The sequence below is a fragment of the Zingiber officinale genome, chromosome 2A, assembly GCF_018446385.1.
Source record: "Zingiber officinale cultivar Zhangliang chromosome 2A, Zo_v1.1, whole genome shotgun sequence".
Taxonomy (NCBI): domain Eukaryota; kingdom Viridiplantae; phylum Streptophyta; class Magnoliopsida; order Zingiberales; family Zingiberaceae; genus Zingiber; species Zingiber officinale.
The window spans coordinates 38,977,740-38,986,401 of NC_055988.1; the positions used below are offsets into that span (position 1 = coordinate 38,977,740).

Sequence of the window (8,662 nt, forward strand, 5' to 3'; positions counted from 1 at the left end):
TACCCAGTTACGGGTGACGTTTGACGAAACTAAAGTACATAACTCCTTATGTAGGGAACCATGGCGACTTCAGGTCTAAGGACCAATAGTCATACTAATAGTCACATGAGAAAGTATATGACACTCATATAACGATCCATGATATTTTCTCATGGCGGGTCATTCAGTATACATTCTCCAATGCATACCCATGTGTCAACTTGATATCTCCATATCCATGACTTGTGAGATCAAGTCATCGAGTTGACCTACATGCTAGTCTTATTGCATTAACATTGTCCCTGAATGTTAATACTCGACTAGGAATAATTTAGAGTAGTGTTCCCTATATCATCTTTCTATCGATTCAACCAATCGATTGATATAGGTAAGAACCTTCTACTCAAGGACGTTATTATACTTAGTTTATTTGGCACCAATACAAGTAAGTATAATAACCAAACAAATGTCTTTATTAATATAAGAATATGATACAATAAGTCCATAATACAATCATCAAATGATTGGCTCTAGGACTCTAGCTAACAATCTCCCACTAGCACTAGTGCCAATCAGTGTAGGCTCTAAGCCCCAATGACCTAGTGTGACCATCATGCTTCCTCTGTGCCAAAGCCTTGGTCAAGGGATCTGCGATGTTAGCCTCTGTAGGTACTCTGTAAATCTTCACATCTCCTCTCTCGATGATTTCTCGAATGAGATGGAAGCGCCGTAGTATGTGTTTGGTCCGCTGGTGTGAGCGAGGTTCCTTCGCCTGTGCTATAGCTCCATTGTTGTTACAATAGAGCTCAATAGGGTCAGCAATGCTAGGAACCACCCCAAGTTCAGTGATGAACTTGTGAATCCAAACTGCCTCCTTTGCTGCCTCTGATGCAGCAATATACTCGGCCTCTGTCGTAGAATCAGCTACTGTGTCCTGCTTCGAATTCTTCCATCTCACAGCACCACCATTAATGCAAAACACGAACCCCGACTGCGATCTATAGTCATCCTGGTCGGTCTGGAAGCTAGCATCATTGTAACCCTTTACAGCTAGCTCATCATTGCCTCCATATATCAAGAAATATTCTTTAGTCCTTCTTAAGTACTTAAGAATATTCTTGACCGCTATCCAGTGACTTTCACCTGGATCTGACTGGTATCTGCTCGTCATGCTCAAATCATATGAGACATCAGGTCGAGTACATAGCATGGCGTACATGATCGATCCTATGGCTGAGGCATAAGTGATCTGATCCATGCGGTCTCTCTCCTCCCTAGAAGAGGGACCTTGAGTCTTCGAAAGACTCACGCCATGTGACATCGGCAGAAATCCCTTCTTGGAGTTCTGCATGGCAAACCGAAGGAGTACCTTGTCAATGTATGTACTCTGACTTAGGCCAAGCAATCTCTTAGATCTTTCTCTATAAATCTGTATCCCTAGAATGTAGGATGCCTCACCTAAGTCCTTCATTGAGAAGCAACTCCCTAGCCATGTCTTGACAGATTGAAGCATAGGGATGTCCTTCCCAATGAGTAGTATGTCATCCACATACAATATGAGGAAGACAACTATGCCCCCTACAACCTTCTTGTAGACACAAGGTTCATCTTCGTTCTTGATGAAACCAAACTGTTTGATTTTATCATCGAATCGAAGATTCCAGCTCCGAGAAGCTTGCTTTAGTCCATAAATGGACCTATGCAGCATGCATACTCTGCTAGTATGCTGTGGATCTACAAAACCCTCAGGTTGTGTCATGTACACATCCTCAAGTAGGTTTCCATTCAGAAACGCGGTTTTGACATCCATCTGCCATATCTCATAGTCATGGTAGGCTGCAATAGCAAGTATGATCTGAATGGACTTAAACATCGCTACTGGAGAAAAATTTTCATCATAGTCAATACCATGAATCTGCTTGAAACCTTTAGCTACCAAGCGACCCTTATAGATAAGTCCATCCATGTCAGTCTTTCTCTTAAAGACCCACTTACACCCAATGGGTTTTACCCCTTCAGGCGGATCAACCAAAGTCCATACTTGGTTGGTATACATGGATTCCATTTCGGATCTCATGGCCTCTAGCCATTTCTCGGAATCTGGTCTCATCACAGCTTCCTGATATGTGGTAGGCTCATCATCTATGAGCACAATGTCATCATTGGTCAGATAAGAGAAATGAGTATCTCTCAGGCTGACGACGTACCCTATCAGACCTGCGAAGAGGTATGTCTACTTGAACTGGTTGTTGTTCCTCAACTCTTTGTGGAACAACATCATCCACAACACTTTGTGGTTCCAGTTCAACTTCCATCACGGGTTCAATGCTATTGTTCACATCTTGAACTTCTTCAAGATCGAACGTGCTCCCACTAGTCTTTCAAGAAGCAAAGTCCCTTTCTAGAAAGCCCCCAGTCTTTGCCACAACTACCTTGTGTTGACTGGGAATGTAGAAGTAATATCCCTTAGTTTCCTTGGGATATCTAATAAAATAGCACTTGTCAGATTTGGGTCCTAACTTGTCTGAGACTTGACGTCGAACGTAAGCCTCACAACCCCAAATCCTCATGAAAGACACCTGGGCATCTCTCCCAGTCCATATCCTATATGGTGTCTTTATCACAACCTTTGATGGAACTCGGTTGAGTCTAAAAGCTGCCGTGTCTAGAGCATAGCCCCAAAGGAATGTCAGAAGATCTGTGTGACTCATCATAGATCGTACCATATCTAATAGGGTATGATTCCTCCTTTCAGATACACCATTCCACTGTGGTGTTCCAGGAGGAGTGAGTTGGGATAAGATCCCACACTCTGCTAGATAGTCATGAAACTCATGGCTAAGGTATTCTCCACCTCGATCTGATCGAAATATCTTAATACTCTTGCCAAGCTGGTTCTGTACTTCATTCTTGAATTCTTTGAACTTTTCAAAAGATTCAGACTTATATGTCATCAAGTACACATAACCATATCTACTGAAGTCATCAGTAAATATGATGAAGTATCTATAACCGCCTCTAGCAGCAACATTGAAAGGGCCACATATATCATTATGTATGAGTCCTAACAAATCAGTTGCTCTCTCGCTATGCCCACTAAAGGGAGTCTTGGTCATCTTGCCTCGTAGACATGACTCGCATATCTCATATGATTCAAAATCAAATGAGTCCAACAAACCATCCTTATGGAGCTGGGATAAGCGCTTGTCATTTATATGACCTAAGCGACAGTGCCAGAGGTAGGTTTGGTTCAGGTCATTTGACTTGAACCACTTGGTATTTATGTTATAGATAGGGCTCTCAAGGTCTAGAATATAGAGTCTGTTTATCAAAGGTGCACTACAATAGAACATATCGTTTAAATAGATGGAACAACATTTGTTCTTTATTGTAAACGAAAATCCTTTCTTGTCCAAACAAGAAACTGAAATTATGTTCTTAGTTAAGGCAAGCACATAACAACAATCATCTAATTCTAGTACAAGCCCAGAAGGTAGAGATAGATAGTAAGTTCCTACAACAATAGCAGCAACCCGTGCTCCATTGCCTACTCGTAGGTCCACCTCACCCTTCGTCAGTGCCCTGCTATTTCTCAGCGCTTGTACATTAGTATAAATGTGCGAAGCACATCCGGTATCTAATACCCACGATGATGAAATAGAGAGGTTGACTTCTATAACATGTATACCTGAAGTAGAAATCTTATTTCTCTTCTTCTTAAGGTCTTCTAGGTATTCTTTGGAGTTCCTCTTCCAGTGCCTTGCTTGTCCTTGATATAGGTGACAAAGATGTTCAACCATATCGTAAGCGCCCATCAACTCATGTTGCTTCTGAAGCTCAGAGTTCATGGTCGCGAGCATAAGACATGACACATCTAATGCGTCATCTTGATGCTTCTTGTAAGCATCTCGGTATTCTCGCGTGGCAGTGGCAGGAGGAGCCTCCGGAATGGGCTGCTCCAGAACGTACAGTTTACGTTCTTGGGTGAGAACTATTCTCAGGTTCCTGTACCAGTCCAAGAAGTTTGCTCCGTTGAGCTTGTCCTTCTCAAGGACAGATCGCAGGGAGAAGGTGTTCGTATTTGACATCATGGTAATCTACAACAGAAATAAATACAGAAATAAATATCATATTCTTAATCATTTAATTAGGTCTTTAACTAAATGATGCTCCCATTGAATTCTATAATTCATGTGGGACAAGATCCACATCATACTAACCCTTGAGTTAGCTTTGGCTAATACGCCCAAGACTTAGTATGATCGGTAGGTAACGATTACTAATTACATCTCTATGCAACTCTTGTTTATAGGATCAATATCCGTATTTATATTAAAACTCGAGTTAGCTTTGGCTAATACGCCCGAGAGTTAATATATATGTGATTTTGACCTATCTTTCCAACCGTTGAAAGAATGCCTATAGTTATACTCGATCCAACCGAGTTAACTAGGAATACTCAATCTAATTGAGTTGTACTCACCCATGCGTTGATAGGCGGGACCAAGATTGTCCCTCCGTACCCTACTAAGATAGTATATGTTGCTCTGCTTTGGCAGATTCAACAACAACATGCGATCGAGGTAGTGGTAGGTATCACGGCATGGTAGGCATTATGAGTTGACGTGATTTAGATCTAATCTAAACGATGATGCATATCATATACTCGATAGATCTAATCTAATCGAAGGGTGCATCATGTGCACGACTTAGATCTAATCTAATCGTAAGGCACTAATTAATTACTTAATTAACTAGCATGCATCACATACACACAAAAACAATTAATTAATAATTTTGTGATTATGTAATGGCCCTACTACGATCTTCTCAAGCCAATGAGAAGATCGGATGGTCAACCTAAGGTTAACAGCTTCTCAAGCTCCGTCCTTTGACCACTTTGTGTTGCGCGCGCCCTCCTCGTAACTCCGTCTCGAGTGGACCTTCCACAGCTCCAATTTTATACATTACAATTTTGAAACTCGAGTTACATTCGAGTCTAAATCTAATTTACAATAAGAATAAAAAGAAAGGCACGACGCGCAGGTCGCGAAAAATAAAAATATAACACGCACATCACATCACGACACGCAGGCCGTATTATGAATTACAACACGAATTATCCAATCAAATTGGGTCTTTGGGCCATGACTATCACAAAAATAATATATAATTCAAAATTATATATTTCTATAATTTTCTGTAATTTTTTCTATAATTTTTACAATTTTTACGAGTACAATTTCCCAGCGGTTCCGTTTAGCGGTTTTCGGGCGCAATCGCGGAACGAATCCCCTTGCGGGGCCAGGGACAGCGCCCCTACCCGCGATCTAACCATCGCGAGGGTTCCATTGCGATCTAACAGCACCTTAGCCCGCTGTCCCAAAAGGTTTTGGGGCAAAACTTGGCCGTTTTGGAAAAATCTTCCCGGTAGCGGAAGCCTACAAGCGCCGAAACACTTGTGCTTCGCTTCTACGAGAAAATTACCCATAAAAACTATAAAAAAATGAATTTACAGAAATTTTACAGATCTATATTTTTCATAAAAATACGAATCTAAACTCGTACTCGCTTCGCACTTGGCTCTGATACCACTGTTGGGTTTTTCAGGCCGCGAAAACCGCTTTTCGCGTCGCGGAAACCGAATCACCCATGCCACTGGCTCTCGTGCGAAGAATAGATTTCAAAAATATGAGTACAAGTTTCAAACTATGATCTACAGTAGATCTACAAAGGAAAAATATTTTATACCTTCGATGCGTGCCCTCGCAAATCCCGCAAGTCCAAGGTACGCTGGATCTCGAAGTTGTCAACGTAGACAACTCTCTAGTAGTATCCACACGAACAAGGTGTTTCTCTAACACACAAGGATGGAGAAGAGAGCACCACAAGTGTGCTAGCACTTTCTAGGGCTCTCGGATGGGATTGGAAAGAAAAATAGAGAAGATGAAATACAAAAACACTCTTCTTCTTCTTCTATGTGACAATCACTCTAATTTTCTTTCATGAAACTCAAAACCACTCACCTTGTTTCTTCCTTGAAACTCATGGCCAAGAAAGAGGAGAGGGAGAAGAGAATGGCTAGAGGAAGGAGATGAAGTGAATGAGCACTTGAATGAAAATCAATTTTCATTCCAATACTAAAGTGGTCGGCCACTCATGAAGTGTAACCCCCATTCACAATTAATGTAGCCATTAAAGAGAATGGAATTGTAACTCCCATGAGGTGACACACTTTGATGATGTGGAGCATCATCATTGGTTCACATCTTGCCATCTCACTAATGATTTGACAATTAGTCAAGTCAAACTTGACTCTTCCTCTTCCTCTCAAGTCAAGTCAAACTTGACCAAATCTCTTCTATGGTTGATCTAATCTAACCATTTGATTCAAGCCAACTTAATATAATGAATCTAATTCATTAAATTAGGTTGATTTAATGAGTCATAATCTAAATTAGACTCATTGAATACATGAATCAACTTGAGTCCAACCCAATTAGCCCAATTTGGATTACTCTTAATCCAATTTGATTCATCAAATGAATCTAATTCTCTTGGTTCATCATATGAACCTAATCTCCATCCACTTGTTCTTTGTGTGTGACCCAATAGGTTCTTGCAACATTGGCAATGCCCCTAAACTCATTTAGAAGCATAAGTAATTAACGGTATCTAGCAATACATCATTACTACCCAAGTTACAAGAATGTTGAAATCCAACATCACCTTGTGACTACTAATTGCGACTCCTCACAATATATGACAAGTGTCCTTCTATCCTAGACATCTAGATTGATCAATGTGAGGCATAGACCGTGTCATCCTCTGATCAATCTAAATCCTGAACTCCAAGTAGACTCACTAAATCAAATGAGCTCAATATCCTATATTGACTCATTTGGGCATGGCCATGCACTTCGTGGTCTCACTTTATCAAGAATACCGATGTCACTCCCGTCATATAGGAGAGATAGATCTCATCTACATCACTCACATCCCTCCGCATAATTTGTTACATACCCAGTAATCATCTTTATAGTCCACCCAGTTACGGGTGACGTTTGACGAAACTAAAGTACATAACTCCTTATGTAGGGAACCATGGCAACTTCAGGTCTAAGGACCAATAGTCATACTAATAGTCACATGAGAAAGTATATGACACTCATATAACGATCCATGATACTTTCTCATGGCAGGTCATTCAGTATACATTCTCCAATGCATACCCATGTGTCAACTTGATATCTCCATATCCATGACTTGTGAGATCAAGTCATCGAGTTGACCTACATGCTAGTCTTATTGCATTAACATTGTCCGTGAATGTTAATACTCGACTAGGAATGATTTAGAGTAGTGTTCCCTATATCATCTCACTATCGATTCAACCAATCGATTGATATAGGTAAGAACCTTCTACTCAAGGACGTTATTATACTTAGTTTATTTGGCACCAATACAAGTAAGTATAATAACCAAACAAATGCCTTTATTAATATAAGAATATGATACAATAAGTCCATAATACAATCATCAAATGATTGGCTCTAGGGCTCTAGCTAACAAAAGGTACTTGTGGCCTTGGGGAACTTCCTGGAGTAATGAAATTGAGTTCTTGAGGTCTTCTATTGTCCTTCTCCTCAATTCTAAACAAATCCTTCTTCAGTAGTTCTTCATGATTCTTGCCACTTCTCAACTTAAAATTATTACACTGTTCACTAGACACTGTCTGTGTAGGAGGAGGACCTTGTTTGAACTATTTTGAACAATCCTATCAATCTTTGCCCCCAAATGTTTGAACTCCTCATTCTGTGACTTGTGGAATTCAAAACTCTTGGATGGTTGAATTGTATTTTGTTTGATAGGCTCTCTTGTATATATGGCTTGTACTTCTTGAATTTCTGAGGGAGATTCCATCTAACTTTTGTTCAACCATTCATGGAGGTTCAATGCCACATGATCAATTAACATATTTGCTTCATCTACACTCTTGTCCATAAAAGAACCTCCAACTGATGAATCTAACAAACACTTATTTGAGAAAGAAATTTTCCTATAGAATATGTGCAGGGTCAGCCATTTTTCCAAACCATGATGAGGACACTACCTTTGTAGACTCTTGAATCTATTTCATATTTCAAATAATGATTCTCCATATGCCTGAGCAAAATTTGTGATGTAATTCCTCATATAAATTATTCTACTTGGAGGGAAATAATGATCCAGAAATTGCTTCTCCAATTGTTTTTCAACTTGTGATGCTTTGAGGATGGAGCGAATATAACCAAGTCCTTGCTCTATCCTTGATACTGAAAGGAAATGCTATCAATCAAACTGCATCTACTGACACTCCTTCACAATTCACTATATCACAAAGTTCTAGAAATGTCTCAAGATGTAGATAAGGACTTTCTGATATTTCTCCTCCAAATTTATGACCTTGTATCATGAAAATTAACTCTGGGTCTAGTTGGAAACTTTCTGCTTCAATATGAGGCTGCACAATGGGAGATAAAAATCTTGCAGAAATGGGTGCAGAGAAATCGCTTAAGGACCTGCTTGACATGTTAGTGCTCATGGTATCTAAAAAAAATTATGAAAAAAGAACAAAAATGAAGAATTAAAGATAAGAAATAAAATGCTATATGAAAAGCAAGAAAGAAAATGTAGAATTTAA

The 8,662-nt window shown here is 39.8% G+C and overlaps 1 non-coding gene across 1 annotated transcript; it reads left to right on the forward strand.

Annotated features, from left to right (window-relative positions):
* The first annotated feature begins 8,071 nt into the window (after positions 1–8,071).
* On the forward strand, positions 8,072–8,177 carry LOC122044671. The gene has a single exon (XR_006129695.1). It is a non-coding gene; the product is annotated as a small nucleolar RNA R71 (small nucleolar RNA).
* The last annotated feature ends 485 nt before the right edge of the window (positions 8,178–8,662 follow it).